We start from the raw sequence: 26,606 nt of genomic DNA on the forward strand, positions 1-26,606 counted from the left end.
AAGACTTGAAGCTGTCTGGCAGTCTCCCTCTTGAATCCTTCTGGAGATAATCAGTGATGTGTTAATCACATTTGTGCTGTATTTAAAAATAGTGGGATAAAACCTGGAAAGTGCTGAGCAAGCAACTGCTGTTCACCTGCAGCTTGTTTATGAGCAAAGCGGAAAGAAAAGGGGTGGTGGACCGCACAGCAAATGAGGGTGTCCAGATGCTTTGCATTTGGATTAGAGAAGAAAATAACCCAAACCCTGATTATTCCCTGGCTCGAGGTTCCTTTGCTATGGTGGAGGGTGGGGAGAGGCGAATGGCTGCCTCGGCTTGATCATGTCTGAGGATAAACACCCCTGGCTCATCCTTCCTCAGCCCTGTGAGCAGTCTCTGATCTGTGGGATTTATGCTACACATGATTAGGGATGAAATGGACAGGAAGTTTATTGCAGAATGCTTGGCATGGACTCGGGAAGTAAATTGATAAAGACGACATGTACATTGTCAAGTCGGCTGTTCTTAATTTATAGAAACCCTGAGAGCTATTACTCAGTTCCACCCTGTGCAGTTCGCCCTGCCAAATCATACTGTATTTATAGGAATAAAGAGGAAGAACTGGTTCAAGATGAAGAAGCCACTAAACACGCACACAATCATACAAAATACTCATTCTTTGAGGTCTGGCAGAGTCTCTCTTTGAAGAGAGCTCTTATACTCTTATACCAAGAACTAGCCATTGCAGAGACCTGCAAAATGATTTGATTCTCTAATGTTTTTCATTCAGAGGTTCTCTTGGATATAATATAAGTCACTCTCACCAGTCCCACAACTGGGTGAAAAAGCAGAAGAAAAAAAGCATCCCGCTTAAAATTTCCTACAGCCGTTAGAACAGCTCACATCCTAAAATAATACCACCCTTGACCTCAGACAGTGCCTGCTCACAAATGGGTTAAATCTGTTCCTCTGACTCACAAGCTGATTTTAAACTGTTAGAATAGGCTTGTCGGCAGTTCCCCTTCAGCTGTCCTAGCCCCAAGTGGCCGCACCAAACGAGCAGGCTCCCGCACTCTGTGGCACACCGCAGTGTCCCACGGCCTGCTTCTCTGCAGTCGGAGCATCCTTAGCCCCGGAGGCTGCAGTAGCTCAGGGAATGTTGCTGTGTGAGCTGGAGATGAGGGCACTGCACAGGACAGGGAGGATGTTGGGGCATTTGGCTCAACTGCCTTGAGCCCCACTGCAGCAATGGCTCAAGTCAGAGGAGACTCAGACATGTCCGTTGCCCTTGGTGAGAAGACGCTGTCCACGTTAGTTTTGGATGTCACTGTTAATGAGTATGATTATTCTCCGGCTCACATGTCTCTTCCCATTAATCGTGGCATACAGCTGCCTGACACCCTGAACATGTTCTCTTTCTACTCCGCATCATGCAGCCTGCTGCATAAATGGCAATGCAAATGTTTCCTTGATAATTTTGTCACACCAAATCTAATCAAATTTATTCAGTCTCACGCACATGCACACACACTGAAAGATATTTGCCCTAAGGCACTAGAGCCAAATTCTGCTCTCTCCGTTCAGCTCTGTTGAAGACATCTAGCAGGCTGTGGTCCAGAGTGCTTGTGTATTGAAGTGAGCAGTTTTGTGGGCTGGCTGAGCTTTGCAGTACAAAACGAAGATAGAGTGGTAGCTCTTGGAAAACTGTGTAGTATAGTTGTGCACAGGGAGTGAGTTCAAGGTACCAGACTTAGCTATAGCCTTGCATAAATCACTTTGCTGCTCTGTGCCTTGATTTGCTAAACCTTACCTATAAGTTTATTTACCAGAGGCTTAATTAATCTGTTTGCTGTTTGCTTTTAGACGGGCTGTGCTTAAGCAGTGTCAAGACAACAGTGAAAAGAGTCGCCCCATAGTTAAAGAGCATCAGCAGCCATTTCTCAAACTTGCGCTTCCTAATTCAAGTTCTAACCCATGAATTCCTTGAGCAAACGAGGCAGGACTTGGATTACATCAGCTGTTGGCTGAGCAATGCTGGACTTGGTGGTGTGACTGCCTCAGTCTAATTCCTTCCCTGTGCTTCACTTTTGAACAGAGATCCCCAAAGACATCTCCTTTTTTGAAGCACAGAGCTGTTTCAGACCTTTAGAGATGAAAGCCAGTCTGAGCTAGGTTTTGAGAAGGAGCTATCAGGATTTGAGCTCAACTGCCAACATCTCCTTCTGACATCAAAGCCCATCTATTCTCATTTGCTATAGCCTCCATATTTCAAAGGGTGACTAATTCCCCTTTCTCTATCCTCTTGAGATAAGTAGTTTGTTTCCACTCTTTTTGATGGTTTGATTTCATATGTACTGCTAGAGAAATAGGTGAACCAGCCAGTCATGCCTGGAGACCATTGGCAATGTCCAGCTTCATTCAGCCATTGGCCCCCACCTAGAAAGCTGTGAAGTGAAATCAGAAGAAATAAAATATCATTTGGAAAAGCAGAAAATAAAACGGTTTGGCTTCCTATGATACTGGGAACAAAATCTGTCTCTTTTTATGTGCAGAAACAAAAGAAGAGAAAAAAGCATTTCCCGATAGGAAGTGATTTTTTTTTTCATTCTTTTAACAGCAGATTTAAGATTGAATTTCTCTGCAGTGTGATCCCAAGCTCCAGGACTCTTTGAAAGCCCAGCAGCTGGAGCTGATATGAGCAAGAGTTTGGATGAGGCCTCGCCCTACACTGTGCTATTCAATCTAGCGTGGCAGCAGTGATGCTGCAGATAAGCACTGCCCTCCACTCCACAGCCAGTGTACAAACAAAACAGAACATTAGCAGCTGCTCAGTGCATTGCATCTTTATTTCCATAGCATTTTATGTAAAAAATTAAACATTAGCAGCTGTTTGCAAGTGAATATGTAGCAATTCCTCATTTGGCATAATAGCCCTGAAGGACTAGTAAAACTTTTATCTGTTCCACTTGGTGACATTATCAGGCTGACACAGATCTGAACAAGGACAAGAAAGGGAACATTATAATTAGGGGCTTATTGATTGCCTTAAAAAATTAAATAAAAGGTTTTATGCAGTGGAAATGTGGCCTTCTTCTTAGCCATTAGATGAGTCAGCCTAACACAGGGTTCGTGATTCTTGGGCCTGGAAGAGCCTTCGTGCTTCATTAAGCAAGGAAACAACAGAGGGCTGCAGAAAAGAATATTTTAGGTGTAAATCCTAGAATTTTGCTGGGCCACCTTGTGTTCCTCTCCCTTCCTTGCCAGCACAGTTAGGGTTAGGTGACATCTTGGGATGGTGCATTTTGGACTGGAGGACTAGCAGTCTGTGCATTCAGTGCTGCACGACGTTTATTTTGTGCCCAGTGTTTCAAAGGGAACTGATTTCGGGCAGCAGCAGAAGGTGCAGGGGATGGCCAGCTATGGGGAAGGGCGCGTAGCTTTGGTGGTTGGAGGATCCTCCAATCCTTTGGAGGATTTCCCTCTCTCCCCTGAGAGTTGTGTCCATTTGCCTGAAGCTCAAGTTGTTAGTATGGCTTGCTTTTCTCTCTCTGGCAGGGTTCAGGGAATGATCTCTCTCTCTCTCTCTAAGTGCAACGCCCAGTTGCTGTGTTCATTGACTTATCTGTGTCTCTGTCACAAGACCTCTGTCTCTCTCCAAGATTTCCCTTTTTCTGTTGGATGTGTGTTGCCGCCTATATAGTGAAGACGTTTTTTTTTCCTGACCAGGCTTCTGCTGTCAAATCTCCTGGGGAAGGTGGGGCTAAATGGCCTGTAGATTCCCCCATACCTTCCAACAGAACCATCCTGGGCGGCAGTAGGCCCTTTTCGAGGCAGGAACCTGCACCAATAACATCCTCATCTCCTTATCCCCGACAAAAACCTAACTGTCAGCGGCTGTCTCAACCCTTTCTACCCCATCCATATTCCGCCTGGCACAAGTCCTGACTACCTGGGTCTTTTGCTCTTGACTAGCCTTGTGTAAGGACCTCTGTAGCTACTCAGTCTTGTGATCCCTTCTTTGCTGCCTCATCAGTCCCTGTAGCCGTACTGCACTGTGAAGGAAAGAGGAGCCTTCAGTAGGCTCCATCCCTTGGCTCCATCCCTATGTCATCTCTTGGGTACCAATATCCAGTAACTTCTGGGTGGATTTTATTAACAAGGAGAGTTCAGAATTATGATGAAATCCTGAGTATTTCCAGAGAATGGACACTGAAAACAAGAATCAAACAGGAGACTGTTCCTTTGCTGATCTCCTCCTTCTGGTCTTTAGCTGGTCATGCTGCAAGCATTTCAGTGCTACAAACGTTTCATTTCCTAGCTGCTTTCTGTGTTCTTTCACCAATACAGACCTGGGTTAAATACATCCCTGACACCTTTGTTAGTGGTTTGAGGCCAGAGACGTCTCATGGACCCTTCAGTGAGCTGCCCTCTAGATGACATGCAGTTGTGTGCTTGGAGGGTGGCTTGCTTGCTTTTGTGTCCTTGCAGGGTGGTTTTCTGTTCTTGGAGGGCGGCTTTCTATCCTGAAGCTTCAAAGAGTCAGTTTACTTTAATGTTTTAGTTCTGTTAAACCTGAATTCCTCCTCATCCCCAGAGTATTTTAAGCACTGGCAGAACTGGTAATTCTCTGTCAGATCCTAATATGTGTATATAGTGACAGACATCCAGCTGATATAAATCAATATCCTCCATGGAAGTCAAAATTAGGAGCCAGCCAAGTGTTGCATAAATCTGTGTTAGGCCATTTATTTTTACATAATTATTTTTTGGAGGCGAATCCTACATAATCCCCTCTAGAGCCCAGGAGCCCCTCCATTTCCCATTTTCCCCCGCTTTTCCTTGCCAGGGCAGAGCCAGGCAGTGAGAGGGCAGGTTCCCAGGACAGCGCTTGGAGGGTCTCACTCTGGGGGCACACTCAAAGGTGGGCGCAGTAGTGATTTGAAAACTACACTGGTAAAAACAGCGATGGTGCACAATGTGATTTACGCAGCTGCTTTGGGAGATCAGGACTGGAATGGCAAGACAGGGTGGTAACGCATATCCTGTTACTGCTTGACCTTGTTAATCCCATTTCCTATTCTGTGCCTTCTTCATATACCAATAGTATATAAATTTTTGCTGTTCGTATCCCCGTGGAGCTGTCAATATGGAACATGCATTTCTGGACTAACTGAAACCCTCTGAATTATGTAAAGTTCTCCAGGCTGTCCCAACAGGCCTTTTAAGTGGACTTTTACTTCTTGATCTGATCAGCTGGTGCACAGTGTTCACAGAGCTCAGATGAGCACAGGCTGCGCGGGTCGCAGTTTTCCCTGGCACTTCCACAGCCAGGCAATGAAATGAGAATGCAAAAGCCCCAGCTGAACCCATGTGGGCTCCTGGGCCAGTCCGGCAGTCGTCTGGGAGGAGCATGGGGTCAGATCAGGTCAGAGTCTGCCAGCAACGGAACGGGGAATTAATGAAAACGAACATCAAAAGATCGCTGCATCAAAGTGTAATAATTGCCAGAACAGGAGAGATTTTAAATGTATGATAACTCATTTATGAGATTAACAGTTATCAGAAAGGGGGGGGGGGGAAACGGAATTAAGAAGCTCATGTGCAGAAAATTAGAAAAAGAAGTAGAAATGGCGATGTGGCATTTTGCATCCTGTTCTCAAAAGGAGAGTAACAATGAGTATCCGGGCAGAGACAAAGCCAGAACTGAAACTGTGACATAGACATCAGCAATCTTTCTAAACTGGCAAAAAGTCAAGGATTTGTACATGTCTGATGCAAGGATTGTTCACTTGATATCCGTGCTATTATGAGGACACGATCCTGGCATTAAAACTGGTATCATCCTGATCCGTCATAGTATTTCTGTTGATATAAGCAGCTGTTTCATGGCTGGCGAAGGTGCGCAGTCCTTGTGCACAGCTACAGCATGGGAGGCAACACAGAGCTGGAGTACTTCGCTAGGGAATAAATCCTCAGAGGGAAGATACAGATACCTAGTGAGACTAGGCAATGCTTTCAATCCATTTATCAAAAAAAATGCAGTTCTCATTTCAAGGCAGGTGAGGCATTGATGATAACTTCCAAGTGCAGAAACTTAATCTATATCCAGAACATTTTTAATTAATGTTCTGCAACTACCAAAGGCAAAAATCAGCAGACTTATAAATTTGATGTCGGTTTTGTTATCAGGCTACGGGACTTTCTTCTATAGGTTATTGGTTATTTCACTCGCCTTGACCATTCCTTCAAGCAGTTCTGTGCAAAGCTGATGGATGTAACAGAAGTGAAACTGTTGTGTGATTTTGCTGGGCACAAATGTTTTTCCCTTTCAAGGTAAGGAGGCAAAAGTATATAGTAAGAATTACAGTCTTTTTACTTCACTACTGTTTGGGCTGCTCCACTGCCATATCAAGTGCTAAACTTTAACTTTTGTGACTGAAGGAATGGCAGTGGGCACTTAATGGCCAAATTTACAAAAATAGGGGGAAAAAAGAAGGGAGTGGGGGGAGGAATGGGGAAATATTAAATGATCTCATTCTTCCAAACCTTAATGGAAATGAATCGAGGCTGCTAGATAGCTCAAGAAGCCAATTACAGGGAAATAATCTGCGGTGTTTAGTGAAGCGGTGATGTGGGGCATGCTGAACATGATGGATCTGGCTGCTATTTCCAGTTAATAATAATACACTTTAAAAAAAGGCGGTGCTGCACATGTTTCTGCTTTTGTGTCTCATCATGTACTAGAGGAGCCAGCCAAATCTTTTTTTTTTCCCCCAGCGCTGGGAATTGCCTTGAACCCAGTGATTAGAGTGGCTGCAGCAGTGCTAAGTTCCCCCTTAAGGCAGAGCCTCTGTAAGGCAGTATTTGCTTTTGTGAAGATCCTGGCCCTCTTTCCAGCAGTCCAGCTGCTGGAAAATTGTGGCTTAGGGAGCTGTTCTGCTCTTTGAGAGTTGGTATGTGCCCTGGTTGATGGTCATCTTTGGCTGAAATCCCTGGTATAGAGCAGAACTAGTTGTTAAAATAAAAAGTATCTATCTGTGCTTAGAAAAACTTATTAATAGAATCAAGCAGGGAAAGACTTTTGCTCTTGTTGAAGCCTAGCTCCTCCTTTCTGCTGCGGGGCTCGACTGACAGCTGAACAAGGCCTTCTTTTCTCTCTTCTATTTCCTTTTGCTGTAGGTCCTAAATCCAATCCGATAGTTCCTCTAAACACCACTGCTTGTCAAGCTACCGAGCGCAACCGCTATGTATCACTAATTTACTCTGCATTTGGTCTGTGGGCTCTGTCAAGCTGTTTGAGACTCCCAAATCCTCAGTCTGATTTCCAGGCCAAACATATTAGGATAAGCCCAGCGAAGAGCAATAAAGACAAACACCTTTAAATATTTATCTGAAATGAACTGAATGAAACTGCCAGACTCCTGAGATTCGCCTGTTGCTAATGATTTGCTAATAAGTCAGTCTGACGCAGGCTGACAAGAAGACACTTTTCCCACCGTGGCGACCTGTGCTTCTGTCTCGTACTGGTTACTCTAGGAAAGAATCTTCTTTCTTATCCTTGGTAGATACCTGCAAATCAGTTGAGGAGGGAAAGAAGGCATTAAAATACGATGCCGTGAGAGCATTTCCAAATGGTGCATTGCAGAAGAGTAAATAGAGTGCATGTTTTTATTGTCCAGAAGATTCATTCGTGAACAACATTTCATAAACGCTCCATCTCACTCCAGATCTTAAAGAACTAAAGTGAAAATTAGAGAGAAGAGAATTATGCACAAAATAGGCTTCAACTTGGTGTATACCTTTGGTGGGGAGCAAAAAAGCCAAGAGGAAAATTTTGAGGTTGTCAATACTTTTCTTTTTGACATTTCAGAATAGAACTTTGCAATCTCTATGTTTTAAAATAGCAACTTGTTAAAGATTCATTGTAATTATTAAAAAAAAAAAGAAGAAGAAGAAGACCTCACAGAAATTTCTATTTGGCTTTATTTCATCAAATACAACCCAATTAAAAATGCATCCATTTTTATTTTTTTCATTTCTGCCTTGACAGCAAATTGTGAAGCCCATTTTCCACCCAGCTCTAATAAGAAATCAGAAGTTTGAAAGAGGAAGGTGACACTTAATTGATCCTGTAGTGGCTATACTTGTTTGTTCTACTTTGCAAATATTAAGGTTAAAAGAATTCATCACTGAGCTGGATATGCTTCTGCAGAGATTTATTTCATACTCAAAAGGAAGGGAAAAGGTGGTTGTGCTAAAGGAGTCCTGAGCCACTGATGGAGAAGGATGTCTGAGGAGATAGGTGTGAAGCTGTTGAGCACAGGGCCCAGAGCGGGAAAAGAGACCTTGTCCATGTCCTGGATGTAGGTATGGAAGAGGGGGAGGCAGTGCAGTAATGACACATCACCAAGCAGGAAGGGAGCAGAAAGCAGGTGAGGATGTAAGATGAAAAGGAAAAGCTGGCAGGACAATTAAGTGTGTTCAGAACAAACTACCCCAGCTCTGTATTCAATCCAGCCAGAAAAATCAGACATCCTAAAATTATTACCTTCTCTGTGGCCCCAGAGCACGGCATGTAACAGAGAAGGAAAGCGGCCAGAAGGTAGTTCCCAGTAGGGCAGCAGCCCCTCTGATAAAATGTGGGTGAGCGATGCTGAAGGTGGTGCAACATGGATGGAGTGGGGGGAGGCTGGGTGAAAATAAAAATTACATCAACTTGGATTCCCATCTCAATTCTTTTAGATTTGCCTTTCAATTTCCAATTAGTCCCTTGATCCGCAGGTTCTGTCATCAACACCTGCTTTCCGAGCGCATTTGACATTCTGAAAAAAGAGCTGCCTGGTGCGAGGCGAGGGTACTGGCGTTTCCCGGAGCCAGTTATACATTTCACATTGTTTGTAGTCTGCATTTCTGAGTCATTACTCAGTGGTACAAGAGTGTGTGTCTGTGTTTGGAGGGGGGGAATAATTGTGCCATTAATGATTGCTATTTTGATTACAGGATGCAATTGTCACTGCAGTTGGAAGCCAATCAACGCGTTGTGAGTGGGAGCCCGCTGGTACTTTCCAATGGTCCTTGATTAAAAAGGAAGCTCTTGGCTATCTTCAAGCAGCAGGAGAGGAAACAGCACAGATGAAGGTGAGGCAAGTGCCAGACTCTCACTCCCAGTGGATCAGAGCTCCTTTTCACCGTAGTTTAGTCACACAGTCTGCTTTTTTCTCAATTCGGAGGCCGCCTTCCTCCTTTGCTCCTGACCAGACAATGTCTAGAAGGGGCTCTTCTTTTCAGTGGGAAAGAACTGAGCTCTTTTTTTCTGGAGCATTTTCTTTTAAGTATGCTGTTTGCCTTCAGAATCCATCAATCAGCACACCCTAATTCAATGCAGCTGCAGATAGCCAAGTGTGTAACTGGAATCCAGGGCAAAACTAGTGACATTTTCCAGACACACTATTGTAATACAGCAGCAGGGCATGTTAATAAGTGATGGCTGAAGGTGAAAATGCCCAGATTTTCAGATGTGTTATAATAGTGGAATGGCTTAAATTTTGGAAATTCGCCAGTCAGTTATGCCAGATATGGTCATGGGTTCATCCTTGGATTCATCCTTTTTCACACTGCATGAAACCTTCTCTGATGTTTACAAGTCTCAGTGAATGTTGTGGTGTGAACTTTGCAATTCCCAGTGAACTCCAGTTAGGCTTATGGGATGCAGAGATGAAGTTTAAAGCTTTAAATAGCTCTCTCCCCTGTATATAGATGCGTGGAGTAGTATTCCCTCTGTTATGGAAATCACTGATATGTTTAATGTGCATTTGTACGTCAACATTGATGTCTTCTTTCTGATAATTCCTGGCAGAGAAGTTGGCTCTTGCGCCAACCCATGGTGATGGGTTTTCAGTTATCTTGGGGGAAACCCATGGCTTCTAGAGCCTGGGATATTCTTGTCTGGCTTGAGAATGAGCTGAGCTTCCGTTATGCCATGGCAACATGAAAGTGGCACTGTATTTGGACTTTAAATGTGTACGTTTTTGCTTAAGCTGCATAAAAGGGGCCATATCAGAACACAGCCTTGTGCCATGTTGCACTTGTTGTGTGACATCCAGCACTGAGAAAAAATATGGGATGAAAATAAACTTTAACAGTCACTGAGACAAACTGCAAGCATCTGTGGCCCGTGCTTTCAGAAAGGTTCATGTAGCAGCAAAGGGTACTGGAAACTCTATTACACTCTTTTCCCCTTAGAAACCCTGCTAATGCATCCATCTTTTTAGCTTGTTAAATTAGGAATAAGGCTAGAAGGTAAACACTCAGATACAATTATCATAGCACAAATAATAAAAAAATCCAACTTACAAGCTCTCTTGATATCAGAAATAATTACATGTCTCCAGCACTGGGTCTCAGGCTGTTTTCTATACCCTTTCATTACCCAACCAATGTGACAAGGCAACCCACACATTCCTAAATAACTCTGAGAAAGCAGACTGTTATGGGATGGAGCTGATAGCTAGCATGAAAAGAGATGGTATCTTTCTTCATTAATAATGTACAAGTGATAACTATCAGGGGAGTGGTTTTTGGCAGATAACTCATAGAAATATGTAGAAGCTTTGAAGAAATGGTCTGAGTTTGATCAGCTTAACTGTGCTGGAGGGGAGATGGGGAGGTGGGTGTCAGGAGTCTGTGTGCAGATTCAGCTCAAGAACTAACCCAGGGTCAGAGAGTTGGAAACAGCTGTTGTCTTTGGGATTTGGGCAGCTACTTTGGCTCTATAACTAGAGTTGAGAAAGAGAGCATAGCACTGCGCTCCAACAGTTATCTTCCATGGGTAATTTTTTCTGGGGACTGAACCGCAAACAGAAGATGCTGCAGAAAGACACTCTGACTTCAGTGATATTTGAATGGGAGTAAGAGAAGGATGTTTTGTGGATGCCCTTCACAGCCCAAAAGCCTTCCAAGAAACTCCTAATCCTCTTACAGCAGCACGAAAGGAAAAAGCTACAACTGAGATAAGGCAGATATCATGCTCATGGTCCTGGTGAATAGTGTCTCTCTTTCATCTTGTATTTACTGCGTAGATCCTATGTCTCTCCCTAAAGATAACCATCCGCAGTTTCCCATGCTAAGTTTGGCCCTATCACAGTCTCCTCCTTTCAGCTAAGAACAACTAGCTGGCCAGCATCTCGCAACAGCCGTTCTGTTCAGATGAGGAGAACATGCTTTTTTTATATATATTTAGGCAGGCAATCTTTTATTAACTTGGAGTTCTTGACCATTTTCTATATGATGTTGTGTCACATCATTGCAAATAAGTGAATGCAAGGCTGGTATGATGCAAGGTATATTGAAGGTATAGTGAAGCATACTGACTGCAATACAAGGTTTAAACAGTTATTAAATCCAGAATTGTTTTAGCCCTCCTCCCTCCACTCAAAACTGGCTATAGTCCAGCTCCCTTTCAGGCAGTCTGTTTGGCCGGCAGGCAGATTCTGGGGGTGGTCATGGTGAAAATGGAAGAATTGCTATACAAGGTTGGATTAAAGGTCCAGCTAACTCTCTGTCTTGTTCCTGACAGTGGCCAATAGTAGGTTAACTGGCAAGCCATCTATAAGAAAACAGGTAATTATAATTTGATCTTTCACCCAGCTTCTGGAGTTAGCACTTTGTGGACTTGATGATGTATCTCAACAACTAGGAGTAATAACAACTTATCTCAATGAATCTTTTCTGTTCATGGTTTCAGCCTCTGAAATATCCTTTGACAATAAGCAGGCCCAAAGTAATTTTTCACCTTGTACTAAAAATATTTATTTTTGTTTATTTTAACCCTGTTGCCCACAAATTTCATTAGATCCTGTCTTGTTTTCCTATTTTAAGAAACGGAATAATCACTGCATGTTCATCTTCACTACACAATTTATAGTTTTATAGGTTTATCAATCTTTTATCTTTTTTCATTGACTGCAGTTGAATAATCCTAGTCTATTTAATCTAGTCCAGAGTTCCATAGTCAACTGAGTTTATAGGTATCCCACCCACTGACTTTCTTCTACCATTTTTATCATGCAGTGTCATGGGAGCCTTTTGCGCTTCCTTGCAATGAACTTCAATTTTATTTATTGCAAATAGCTTTGTATCATCAGCAACTTGTCATATCACTGTTTATCCCCATTTTGAGGTTACATATATATAAATATGATAAATATATAAAATAAAAGAAGTTCTAGCAGAGATCCTTTTAAGGCCTTGCTGGTAACCTCCCTTGATAGTGAAAATTATCCTTACCTTCTATTTCCTATTTTATAACCAGCCATTGATCTGCAAAATGAGCAGGTCTCTTATCCCATGGTGGTTTCACATCTTTAAGATCCTTAGTGAGGAACTTTAATGAAAGCTTTTTAGAAATCCAGCTGCACTATGTTGACCAGTCCTTCTTATTCACAAGCTCATTAACACCTTTAGAGAACTCCAGCAGATTTCTGATCACAATCTGATTCAACAAAAGCTATGTCAACTCCTACTATTTATTCACATATCTACCGATTTTTTTCTTACAAAAATTTGTCTAGTACAGACTTTTTCCAATTAGAAGAGAAAGAATGGGAAAGATTAGTCATCATCTTTTAAATTTAAGGATGAGTGATGTCTTCAGGAGAGCACATCTTGATTTAATACTCACTTTCCTGCCTCTCCTGCCTCTCCAGGAGTAGGAAGGAGAAAGGACCAACTAGGACTCCCTTATAAGCAAAAATAAAGACCATAATACAGTTACTTGCACTGCACATCATGGAGATAGAGTTTGGGGGGAAAGGGATGTGGAAGGGAAGGATGGCATCTTAGAGTCAGCTGACTAGGTTCTGCAGGCCTAGCCTGAAGAAAAGGCTGAAGTCCTTTTGAGGATTTTCTGTGTGGTGCTCTGGAGGAGATGATGGTGGTAAAATATGTGAAAATGCTTGTTTTCCATTTAACTTTTCTGTAATGATATATTTATTTCCTGGGTTTAGTTTGCCACCTGCAGACAAAGTGTAAATGAGAGAGCTGTAGCACGTAGCTATATGTCATGGCTTTTTATAGGTGACATATGTTTTGCAAGAAGAATGGCTATTGAACTTGAATTTTATTTTTAACTTTCCATCCGGAAAGCAAACCTGACAATGAATGCTATGGGCCTGAAGTTCTTTAACTGCTGTTGAATGAATCTGTAATGCCCTAATAGGACAGGAGGAAGCTTAAATTAGTGTGAAAATTTTGATTTGATGGTTACCTAGGAATATTTACTGCTACGGCCATGGAGACAGAGTGGCAAAGTGCTTGCTCCTGTTATGTAAGAGAATGCATGCAAGCAACATGTCTTTGGTAGCCCATAGGCTTTCACTTAGAAGTAGTATCTGCTACAATACTAGTGCTGTACAACTAATACTAAATGAAAAGCTCAGAGTGATCATCTGGAGAAGATTCCTTTTAAGCTGGGTCCAGTTTTATGCCTATTAAAGTCAGTGACTATTCTGTGTCCTGCTTTTTTGTCATTGATGCAGAAAATGGACTTTCTCAGCCTTCAGAGATGACTTGGTATCTACGCTACTAGATATATTTTCAGAACTGCATTTTATACAGCCTGGCTGGCTGACATACTGTCCTTAAAAATGAGGGCTATGCAATTTTGTCAGTGAGAGGAATGCTGTCTCAGCACCTTCTGCTACAGACTCTTCTGGAAAAAAGTTCATGTTTTGAGTGTTCTGAACTCCCAAGAATGAGATGCTAATATTAGTGGCCAAAGTTCAAGAACAGAAAAACAAAGAGAAAAGTCATTTTAGAATGAGAAAATGTCTGCTAAGTAGTTTTGATCTGTGCTGCCTTTATGCCAGGGACTTGCAGATGCAAAAGCATAGTCATATGCTGGAGCTTTAACTGTGTGCTATTAGCAATTTTGCCGTGTTCATGGATGCTATTTATGACATAAGAGGATTTGCATGGAACTGAACCCCCATTTTGAATTTTAAGTTCAAACATGATGAGAGCAAAACACTATGAAAATAACAAATTTTACTTGTTTCACACTAAAACAAGGCAAAATAGTAAATTCCCACTGCTTCAAAAGCATCTTGTAGCAAGAAGCTCCATAGACAAGTTATGCATGAGCAGAAAGAGTAAGATCTGAGTGGGTCATCCAGGCCGAATAACCAAAAGGTATCTTTTCCCCTTAGGAACAGGTATTTACATTGGCAGGACAGAACAGGAAGCTGGTGTCAATTTAACCAACCTGCAGCACCCAAATACTCCATTACAACTCCGATGGCTGGGCCCTTGCTCCTAAACAAGAGAATGAGTTTGGCTGAAGCTGAGAGTGTGTAGTAGGAACTGAAGAATCTCTTAGGAACACCCTGGGAACCACCAGCATTTGTGAAAAAAACAAGGGAGACATTTAATTTTTTAACTCTGGTATTAATCTTGTATTACATTTAAATCCCAGGAAGTAGTTGCACTTGAAGCACAACTATGAAATTATGGTGCGACTAAAGGTAATCAGAGTTTGTTGCTGACCTGAGCAGAGCCAGTATTTCTCCCTCTCATGTGTTGTTTGCATAAAGGGTGAACTTGGACACCATTGTGGTGGGAGAGCTTGTAAAAGAATAGAAAAAGAAAGAAAGGAACTTGTTTATAGGCAATGTCAGGAAAAGAGATAACCTCTACAATAGTGCCTGGGTCTCCAGGGCTATGAATGTGACACTTTTCACCTGCACAAAATTTACTGGAAACATAAAATCCAACAAGCAGAAATGAATCTTTTGCGCTGATAGTCTGCGAAAGAGATTGTGCTGGAGAATATTTCCTCCCATGACTGTCTTCCTCCCAAGGCAGGGGAGCCTCTAGTGTCCCCATCCAGAAAGACTCAAAGGCTGGTTAATCAGAGTTCATCTTCACACTGCTGGATTATCCTCTCGTCTCCCCATTTGGATACAAGAAACTAGTTTCTTTTCTGGGGTGGAATGAAACCAGGTTTATGTAGATGTGAAGGGCAGATTTGTAGACAGGCATTACAATAAATGAGCACTCAGTCTGTAATGTCTTCTGGGATGAGGCACCCCATCTGAGCAATGAGTAGAAGAATGCAGCGGGTGAGATTTGACTAGGACTGCCAGCCTCATTTCATCTCCTGTGCAGAAATTCATGGCTTTTAGATTCAAAGACAATCATTAAAATACCCAAAACTGTAATGGTTAATCACAAGGGGTGCTTTTGAATGTGTTACGGGTCTTTAATGGCTCTTCTTTAGACTTATGTTCTAGTACACTGAGGATTTGTTAAATTATTTTCCTGGGTGGCAGTTTTTTGCATTTCCCTGTGAGGCTTCTTGTGTCAACCATTGCCTGAGATGGCACACTAGGTGAAATAGTCATTGGGTCTTATTCACACTGGCTATTTTAATGTTAATCTAAAAGATTTTGAATAACAGTGTGAGAAAAAATGGTCATAACATTGACCCACCAGCTGTCCTGCCCCAGCCTGACTTCACAGTGTTACTGAAAGGAGCCTGAGCACAAATAAGTTCTGCTGCTCTGCCCTATGTCTCCCAACAAAGAGCTGAAATACAGCTCTTCTTTAAATTTTTTTCTCTCTGTGTGTTTGAAGACAAAAAGAAAAGATGGGCTGAAAGAAGAAAGCAAAAGGTTACCACAAAAAAAAAAAAATCATACTTTAATAAGAAAAAGAGAAAATGTATCTGTTCTGGACAGCTGTATGAATTTCTTTTTGCACCACACTTGCAAGCTCAGACAGAGCCACAAACAGTAGGAAAACTCCTTCTCCCTCATCTTCTCACTGTGATTTCAGGAGTGCTTTCTTACTTCTGTTTATCATTAGCAGTTGTGCAGTGATTAGTAGCCCATTGACTCATTCCTAAGGCTCTACAATGAGAACCTTCTTGATCATTTTGGTATACTTACGTGATGGAGATTTACCTGACAAACCTGATCTACTGAACACTTTTGGTCACCTTGCCTGCATTCTGTAACCCCTTTTCACTTGGAATTACTTCTGACAGCCGTGTATCTCTGTAGCTTTTTAAGATCCACCACTTGTTTAAGATTTAACCTTCCTCAAAGCAGATTAGGTTTTATGCTTCCAAAAAAAAGGGGGTTCCATGCTCATCTCCCCCTGCACGCCCAAATTAGCCTACTCCACAGTAAGTATAGTTCCCTTTTCTAAGAGACAGCAAAGCATTTCTGAGTGGAGGACCTGTCAACGTTGTGGTGGGCTGGTTAGGAAAATACAACTGACTAACTTACATCCACTCTTGAACAGAGACGGTTTTCAGCAGCAAGCACTTCTAATCTTTCTTTCAGGAATCTCTGTCCAAATGCGAGGGTTTGGTTCTCAGGGAGCAACTTGGCCCTTCGACTGTAGTTTGAGAGAATTCAACAGAAGAGATGGGCTTTTCCTACAACAGGCTGCACTGTAGAAGTAATGCTAGAGAAGCCTTTCTTCAAATACAGCAAAACTGTCATCGTGAAGAAACCAGAACCCAATGGAGATGGCAAACAGATACACTCAGAACTGTATGAGGTGATTTTTAATGCTTATCAAACAACAAATATGTATTTTTGCTACTCAGAGGCTGCCACGGTCAAACTGAATGGTCTCTGAGCCCCTGGCATTGTCTATGAAGGGGGATATATATATTGATATGTGTATGTATATATGAATTTAAGAAAAACGCTATACAATTTCTAAGCATTTCTACAATGTATTCTGGAGAAAAAAATAATATGGTTGGGAATATTTTTAACTGAAAACTGGGTGTTTTTGCTTGCCACTGTCTCCCATCATCCCCCTGCACCAGCCAAAGACACAAACAGAAATTGACTGTCAGGGCAATAGATTTTTTTCATCTTCTCAGGGCATTTTTCATTTATTGTTCTCTCCAGTATTTGTAATGAGTATTGGATGTGTATTTATTACATGTTTGTCTGAAAATACCAAAGGTTTTAACGCTAGCCCTTAAGAAGGATGATGGCAACATTAAGGTATCCTAACTAAATTCCATTCCTGTCTGTGATGCAGATTTCCCCTAGAGCTGTGGGACACGGTAGCTCGTACAGTTGTGCAGTGTGCAGAGATTCCCGAATGGGTGGAAGAAGCAGCCAGCACACCTACACGCTGTGGTCTCCTTGGTTTGTGTCTAGGAGCAAATAGTGATACAAGTGTCCCATGTAGCACTTCAGAGTTTCAGTACTCGATGTGCCTTTAATGTCTCTGTACCTCAGCTTAACCTTGGCAAACTCAAAATTGTAATTCATTTCTCCTCCTCCTGTCTGTCTGTCCTCCATATACAGACTGCAAGTTTACGGTGAACAGACATTCTTGTGCTGGGATAGATCTGCGTATGTGTGTGTGTGAGTGTGTGTGTTTAACAGATTAAGTTAAAAACAATCTTTATCGCTTCATTTAACTAAAGCATTTTTCCAGACAAGTTCCTCTGCTCGAATGTTCCTTCTAATTATCATTTTCCCTTTACAATATGTTGTGTCATGCTGCTTAGAAGAAAGCTCATAGCGAGAGAGAGCACTGGGGTTGCAAAGGAAATATGTCCTGGCTATTAGAAAGTTCAGTGAAGCGCTGACTTTTATATCATCATATAGGGATGGGTGAAACGGTCTAGAAAAAAATACCCCCAGCTGAGCAGCAATGTGGGGCTTAACAAACTGAGTTTCACAATGTTTTTTTAAGGTTTCTCCATCAGTCGCAAGACGATTTTTTGCCCTATAAGTGTTTTTATGCAAACTGCTTGGTCTCAGAGGTGGAGGTTGTGCTGCTATGTGGAACGACAGCCCCTGCAGCAGCACATGCCAGGCGATTGCTTTGCGCCCCGAGCGCCAGCGGTTCCTCTGGCCGGGGTTGTACCGGGGGTCTGCCTTGCTCAGAAGAAGTGGGTTTGGAGTCACGTTCATTTGCTTTCATTCCAATTCCAAGAGCTGTTTGCAGCTGTTAATTTAACAGTTTAGTGCTTCCATCTTCCATAGGCAGGAGCAACTGCTCCAGTGCCTCAGACATTGTAGCTTCGTTTCCGGTAGCAGGACGTGGAGGCCTGGGAGCAGGAAGAAAAATGCTTTTGCTCCAGTGAACAGGGGCAGCTTGGTGGCCACAGAAGTCAACGGAGAGACACGTTGTAAAATGAGCCTCTCTAAGCTGCAGCTCGGCAGGAGTGAAACAAGAAGAGAAGAGCCATGAAAGCAAGGCCATCTTGGGAGAATTTTTCTAGGGCACAGTGTCTCAGCGGTGCCCAAAGAAGCGCAATTAGCAGAAACAGCTGACACATTAATTCTAAAGAGTCTCAGCTAATACAGGCTGGTACATGTCCATAAATACTTAAGAATTCAGGATTTTTCTCTATGGGAACATAGCAAGCTGAACCTAGGCCGGACTCTTTTCTCTAGTAGTAGGTAGACCAAGGTGCTGTAGAAGAAAGAGGAAAACTACTGTATGGTATCTATTTATGGAAGAAAATGGCTTACTGTTTAATGTCTTCTGAAGGACAGATAAATCTTATGATCATGAAGCTACATCCCAAAGGTTTTACCCAAAGACTGTTCATGAGGCAGTATGACTGAAGTCAATAAGAAACTCTTCAGTGATTTCAAAATGCGGTCTCCCCGCAGAAAAAAACAAGTATTCTTTTTTTTCCAACCCCTGTGTTAACTTGTCAGATGCATTGTCAGGCTGCAGTAGAAGCTGAGAGCTTAATCTTCATGCTTTTTTTTTTTTTATTTTGAGTTGTATTTATTTACTCTTTGTTTCACACAGTCTTTTGTCTTGCAAAGAGGAATTCTTCCTCCAACAAAGTTGCAAACTGCTTTCTTAGGTCCAAATTTTCTATTCCAAACACCTACACTTGCCAGGAGAAGTTCTCCCTTTTAGCACATCCGTTATGCTGCTCTGTCACCCTCCTGCTCTAGTTTGAATTCTAGTACCAGTAAGAAAGAAACCCTTATGCAGGGTTTCAGTATTAATCGTGACTTTTTATTTTGCTTCAGTGCTAAGCCATTCTACAGTACTTAATATTTCGTGCAGTGAATTGTTAGCACTGTTAGCTATCAAAAAACGGTATCAGTCTGAAAGATTGTGTAATTTGTGTTGGATACAGTTCAAGGTTTTTTACACAGCACTGGAAATTGTGCTAATCTTCCTGTTCTAGGGCACTTTGCAGGGTACTTGTAGCACACAACTTTAGACATCTAATTTAATCAATTAAGTTAGCTAGCTGATCTCCTCTAGTTCCCTCTATAATCAATGGGGGGCAGGGAGAGCTCCTCTGGGGTGTGACTTAGAGCAGCTAAATTAGGTTCCTGCTTTGAAATGCTCCTTCAGAGCTGTCTGAATTTCTCTGTTAATTAGAGAGAGAGTCAAATTAGACTAGTTAGTCATCTCAGACTAGGTGGTGTGAATTCCTGCCTTTGTATACTTAACATGTAGCATCCAAATGTGAAAAGATTGCAACTGTTAAGTCCTCCTTCCACAAATACACGCTCGCGTCCTCCGCAGCTTGCTACATCATTAATCCTGAGCATATGATATTGTGAAAAGCCTCTGCTTAATAGTGAAATTTCTTTCAAAAAACTGTTGCACAACTCAGTCCTGAGAACAGGCTGGTAGGTCTCCATGGTTGTCCAGACCCTCGCAGTCCCAAGCCCAGCCTTCCAAGCATAGAAGTAACTTGGTCTTTCCCACTCTAACATCTACACTCAGGCAACACTGAGCTGCAAACCCCTTAATTTTTGGTAGCTCAGTCATAGGCCTGTATTCGGTTCCTGCCCTATACCATGCTGAAGGCTGCCAGCTCAGCATGTATCTACATTACTTTGAAGCTGAACAAGCATTTCACGTGCTTCATCTCCTAGCTTTGTCTCATATTTCTGCATTCATGTATATAGGATGATTTCGCAGCTTGTTCATTAAGAAATCCCCATGTCTTTTGCAGAGTCATTGGAAAATATATTTCTGTCCCCTCAGGGGTGATGCTGCCAGGATTGTTTCAGATCTTAATGTCAGAAATGTTGGTTTTCTCTCTGCTATGATTGGTAGGTCTCCATGTGCTTTTGGTATCAATGTATGATTTATTGGCAATTCCTTATGCTTCTATAATTCATCTTTGAATGGTCATTTGCTGGCCAGCATATAAGTCCTGAGATCAGTGATTTTTCTTATGGCCCATAAAATAAGAAAAACCTACACTAATGCCATTCCATGCTTTATTTCTGTCTGGTAGAAATCCACATATAGGAGAGGGGGGTTGGTCCACAATCCATTGACAGGCACTAGGGAATTTATTTTGTACAAAATCAAACTGGAAAATGTTTTCCATAAATAGGTGTGCACATTTTTAAAGAATTCTTGTGATCTATTGGGCCTTCTAGGTAAATAATTCAAAAATATGGAAATGTAGTAACTTTATGAATACTGTAGGTTGCCCCATTAGAGAGTTACAATTATTATATGAGCAGTGATGCACCGTGGCAATTTCTCTAAAACTTTATTGACCCAGCTTGTCTTAGAGTAGTAGAATATTTGTAGTATTTCACTGATGCTCAGATTCAGTGGAATTCAAGTATGAAGCTAAACAGCTTCTCTGATATTATCTGTTAATCCATATGCTTGACAGACTACGCATAACCTTCCAGATTCAAGGACCTGTATCTGTCTTTTAACACTGCTAAGTGGTGAGTAGCAAGTGTATTTTTGCTGAAGTGGGGGACCTGGAGGTCAGGGGAACATTCAACATCTGAAAGCCTCTTCCAGCAAAAGGAGAAGGTGGGGTGCCAGAAGACCTCTGGAGAGACAGGCCATCACAGAGAGAGGCTGAAGGACCCAGATGAATGTAAACCATGCTGAGCATCAGCCCTATTGTTTTTAAGGTAACTTATGTCATTCATTAGGATAAAAGCTTTTCAGAGAAAATACTGTAAGACGACTGCTTAGCCAGGAAAGAAAGCACAGTCATAGGTGGGTGGTGACTGCCCTCCAGGAGAAGGAAGAGCCAAAAGCCTTAGGCCTCGGTAGGAAAGTGCCTGGGAGACCTGCAGAGCCAGGGCTGCAGCTGCAATGGGAACTAGGGTACTTGGGCATATCTCTCTTTTAGTTTACCTAGGATAATTCTGGCCACTGGGATGACTCTCGACACGCTCTTGGGAAAAAAGACAGTTTAGAAAAATATTCCTAGAAAGAGAATGTTGAAATTGAAATCACAGCGATTTGCTTCGGGAACCTGTTCGTAAGGACTCTGCTCGTCCCAGCAGACAGCAATGATCCCAGGTGATCTTCACACCTTATTGTGCCAGAGCAAGTGCTGAGCAGCCTCAGAGAACTGCTTGCTGGCAATCTATCAAGCAAGAATTGTTTACTGAAGTTATTCAGCAAATAATTTATATAGCGAATAAATACAACAAAATCACCATCTGCCTGTGGATAATTGGAGAGCAGAACAAGAGGCCAAATTCGCAGAGCAGATTATTCAGCCAGCTCAGTTGGGAATGCTGATTGGGACCCATTCATGCTGTTCTTTGATCTAGACCATCTAATCTTTTGCTTCCATGAATGCTGAATTCACTCATAAGCACCTGAAAAGATTACAGAGAAACAAAACTGTGTTCTTAAGCTAACCAATGTGTTAATGCACACATTCACGTTAGTTGAATGTGAGACTTTTTCCTTTGTGGACTATGGAAAAATATTTCGTTAACAGTCAGTGCTGTTTCCTAATCCATGGTAGTAAACTTTGACTGGCGCAAAGATGGTAACAAGGTGGATGTGCCAATTAGGTGATTGTCAATTAAGCCAACTGGTTTCTTAATTTAAGTGTTTAAAGTTAGGTTGCCAGCTGAAAAGCCCAAGAGATGCATTCAAAATTAAAATGAAATTTTAAAAATTGATTCTGGCAAATTTCTGTGGAAATTTTGGGGGCAATACCTATTACCCCTTCCACTCATCTCTTACAGAAGCAAACTGAAGGAGCAGCTACACCTGATGCTGTGATGGGGAATGTGAAGACAGAGCTGGAGTCAGTGGGTGCGAATGCTCTGGGTGTTCAGGCAAGCACTGGAGACCTAAGTGGAGATGATCAGCTCTGGGTCGATTGAGCTGTGGGCACAACAACTACAGCTGAATTAGGCCTGCAATACTAGTAAGCCCAAGTGTGCAGCTGCAGTTTTGCAGTCAGTGAAAACTAGTTTCAAGCCTGGAACTCCCCGCTCTGCATGCTCCTGCCTCTACCTTTGTGCCAGCTTTGGGATTTGTATAGCAGGTGGGACTGTCCCCGTCCCCTTTTCAGCCCTGGTTTTGATTTTGAGACTGCTTCTGGTGTTGAAAGTGCATGCTTCATTTTGTGTGCGGATAATCTTGACCCAAAGTCTCATAACATCAAAAGAAAAATCTAATGTGAATGGGTTTTGAATTCAAGTTCATAAGTAATTTTACGAAAGTGAATAGACTTTGTGAGCACAGCCATGATTCAAGACTCGCTTAAAAGCATGGCTTTCACATCAAATGATGGGACTCCTTTAAGGAACATTCTGAGATTTTTCTTTGCATCTTTTGGTGTTTTAACCTACAAAATTTACATTTTTAAAGTATTTTCTCTTACATATGGGTCTAGGTTACAGTCTTGATTATTTTTATAGAAGAACAGTGATTCTTGTTTCAATCACAAGACTGCAGAAACTGGGTCTTTCAGAGAAAAATTGAAAGCTCTCACTCTGATAAGGGAAACCAAAAATGTATTTCACAATATACGACCGAAGTCAGAATTCTCTTGTCCTTCAGAAACCATCTAAAAATTATTTTGATTTGAAATATTTTCCCCCTTAAGGTGAAAAATCCAGCCACTAGGTTATACTCTGACATCAGGAGCAATGTTGCATGACTGGGACTAGTACTTTTGGCCCTGTGCTTGTTGGTGACCTTTTTTTTTTTATCATTGCTATCATATAATCCATGTTTTTATGGCTGTTCTATAGTTGCCATTGAAACATAAAAATGAAATAATAGTTTAATAGTGTCTTCAGATATAGAGACCATATTATATTTTTCATGGATTATGCTCTTAATAATCTGACTAAAATTAAAAAAAGTTACTGGTCGAAAGGATTTTAGGATGTCAAAGGTTTCCATATGTAGAGGGATGCTATAATCTGGTGTAGCATAAACTGGGTATTAGAAAAAAATTAATAGGATATATAAAGCACTTTCTTAGATTGCCAGAAAAAAATTGCCACACATTTCTGGAAAATGAGGCTGCTTTTCATGAGGTTAGAATTAAAAGCTATGAAAAAAGCTCCTCCACTTAATTTTATTTTATTTTTTCCATGCTTATTCAAGTTGATCACAACAGTGGTGGTAATAAATGGAAAGGTAAACATCCATTTTGGCAGCCAGATGATCAGCCATAATGGTTATTTCATTTGATTATTAGTTCTAGTATTTAAGCAAAGAGAAAGCTTTTTCCTTTGTCTATTGTTTCCTTTAACAGTAGCTTTGTTTTGTTTTCCTTTTTTCCTTTTTCCTGAATGATGATATTAAAAAAAAATACGGTAAGAGGTTTCAAGGGTTACATTTTACATTAAAAACATAGATCTTCATTTGTTTGTCTTATTTTCTCTTTGCTTCCTTTCATTGCCATGAATTGGAAAGTGACAAATGACTTTGTGAACAGATGAGAGAAAGAGCTTCCACAGTGACATTTAAATTGGAACCCATGTTTGATGGCATGCAGATGATTTAAATACATGTCACCAATGCAAAGCTATAAAGGCTGATTTTAAAAATGCTTTTGCTTCCGTTATTGCTGCTTTAACATGTGCCTGGAGAGTGCTGCGATCCAGTGGAGCCATTGTAAATAAGCTGCAATAGTTGTCTTTCAAAGCCTTTTCTTCACTTGCATTCCTCAGGTGAGCGGCATTGTGGTGGTGGGGGGTATAAATAAAGATCACAATCTTAATGCTTGCTGTGCAGATAGAATTGGCAGTGTTAAAGTCACACATCACAGTTAAGCACTCCTGACCCTGTTCCTAGGACTACTATTCAGCAGGGGGTCATAGCATGTCAAATTCCCATAATTCAGAACTCAAAATCTACTGCCAGCAAACTTATTCATCCTTTCTCTAAACTTATGCAACTTGTGCTGTCAAACAGCACAACTGTCTTAGTGGCCAGGATGGACTGTGATTGTTCCTTATCACACCGGAGAAGTTCTGGAAAGGCAGGAACTTCTTTCTGGGATGTTTTTATCCTTTTGTTTTTGCAGTAGAATATCTGTCTATCTGTACATACATACATACATACATATATGTTTAAACTGAAACTTGCCACTCAGGAACTTTACTCACATCCATCCTTTCCCTCTGTTCCCAGTATGAAAAAGGTTGCGAGCCGCAAGGTCGTCTCCTGTCTTCATCTGAGGAGAATTTGCCTGTTCAGTCCTTTTGATTTTTTCACCTCTTCCTCTGCTTCCAGATCATCACTTCTGTCTTTATTTTCCTTTACCAGCACCTCCCCTGAATATGTTCATTGGGTTCATAGCTTCTTGTACTTGTTTAGCTCAGTCTGGTCTCCAACATAGATCTTTTGAAATCTTTGCTGTTCTTCCTATTTCTATTTGTGTTTCATAGCCACTTTATTCTCCTATTCCCTTGATCTCTTCATTCTTGGTGTTATATCTTGGGTCAGGCTTGCTTTGAACACATTCCTTTCCTTTTCACCAGGCAGCCTCTTCTCTCCTCCATCAAATCCATCTTTCCAGGCATTCCTTCCAGGAAGCCTTTCCACCTCTTTCCCATTACCCAGGTTTCCCCCAGCTTTCCAGCACACATCTATTATCTACTGTGCCAGTTTGGCTTGTCTGGCTTAGCTGGAAACTGTACTGGGCATGGATTCATTTTATTTCAGATTATTAATGGGGCTGGGAACCCCTGATGAGAGGATGAATTTCAGATTCCTAGGACTGCATTGCAGAAGCACAGCACCACCGCTTGAAGCTTGTGTCTTCTCTTGACTGAGACAGCTTTTTGGATACATTTCATTGATCTTGATTTTCACATACAGCAGCAAAGATAGGAGAATGGGAGGCCTGCTGGTGTCCTTTCATAAGAGAGTTACTTATTCTGGAGATGACTGCACTATTGCGTTGCAGAGCCGACTGGGGCCAGCAAAGGCAATCTGGACCAACTTTGATGCAAAATCTGCCAGAGTCACATGAGGCAGGAGTGTCGAATCTTTGGGCATCTGTGGCCATGGGTGGAGAGAAGACTTGGCTTAGCCAGGAATCAAGCAGAGCAACATGTGTTGCAGCAACAAACAGATAATTGGGACTAGTTGGCAGCTGACCAGCCTCATTGCATTATGGAGAAATACTGGTTAACTGGAAGGCAGGAGGAGCACAAAATGAAATTGGAAGAGGTAAAGGCGGCGGCTGGAAGGAAGAGTTTTTATGACAGATACAGAGCTTGAGATGGCCACCCTGCTTCTCATCTACTCAGGAACATGCTGGTCACTGACTTTCTGCAGTGCATCAGGTGTACTGCAGGGTCTGAAGGCTCAGATCTTCCAGGGGTTTCAGTAGCAGCTGAGCAGGTAGAGATACACTTATGATATCAATGAGGAGGGGCTGAGCCCCACATACAGTGGTGATAAGCACCTGCCCTGTGTCACCAGGCTGGGGCAATTGAAGCCCAGAGTGCCTAGGTTTGCTCATTGCTACAGGTTTTCTGGCTTCCCGTCTCTGGGCAGGGGGACACAGAGTGAACTCTCTGCACTGAAGCAAAAAACTGGAGCAGGTGAGTAAGACTTTATGCAGGTGCTAAAGCTCCTTTATTTTCCTCATGAAAATCCATACTTGGTGCTAGACACCTGAACACCATTGAGAATCTGGACCCAAGCATGTAAGACAGGGAAGGGCGATTAGGGGGCGACTGCAAAACACTCAGGAGGAGGATTCATAGATTTGACGGCAAAAAGGGACTATTATCATCATGTAGTCTGACTTCCTGCATAATACAGCTCAGGAAACCTCAGCTAATAATTTCTGCATCAAGCCCATAACTTCTGTTTGAGTTATAGCATCAATTTTCAAAAGACATCCAGTCTTGATTTAGAGAGGATAAACCTTGGGTTCTTTTTATCTGTCTTCTAGTGTCTGAGCCTTCAGGGTGTACTCACATCTGTTTTTGAGCTTTTCTCTGCAAACACAGAGGCTCAAAACTAACTTGTGAAAAAAAATTAAATTAAGTGAAAACTGATATTTTCACGGTGTCTTTTACATCTATGACTTGGGGCTTTAAACAGTACACCCCAAAAGTGTGACTCTTCTGATAACATCCCAACTTTGGGCAAAATGGTTATCTCCTTCCCAACCAGATTAATAGTTTAGTTTCACAAGGCAACCTCTTCTCTTAAGACTTCCATTCAAAAGTAGGTGACCCAACAGGCAATGCTTGCCCGGTTAAACATCTTTAATTTGCTATGGCAAAACACAGCTCTGCCATCCTTTTTGAGATCTGACCAGCTCTTGTTCCAAAGTCCCCAGAGTCACAGATTAAAAAGACATAAAAGGGACTGAATAAAACGAAGGTTAATAGATGCT

At 41.9% G+C, this 26,606-nt stretch overlaps 1 long non-coding RNA gene across 4 annotated transcripts in view; it reads left to right on the forward strand.

Moving 5' to 3' along the window:
- Positions 1-26,606, forward strand: part of LOC135330099 (uncharacterized) — an 89,883-nt gene that overhangs the window by 33,316 nt on the left and 29,961 nt on the right. For all 4 annotated transcript variants that reach the window (XR_010391861.1, XR_010391862.1, XR_010391864.1 and 1 more), the window contains one exon: positions 8,981-9,118. This is a non-coding gene — a long non-coding RNA (uncharacterized LOC135330099). The remainder of the gene's footprint in view (positions 1-8,980; positions 9,119-26,606) is intronic.

The sequence above is a fragment of the Dromaius novaehollandiae genome, chromosome 16 (assembly GCF_036370855.1).
Source record: "Dromaius novaehollandiae isolate bDroNov1 chromosome 16, bDroNov1.hap1, whole genome shotgun sequence".
Taxonomy (NCBI): domain Eukaryota; kingdom Metazoa; phylum Chordata; class Aves; order Casuariiformes; family Dromaiidae; genus Dromaius; species Dromaius novaehollandiae.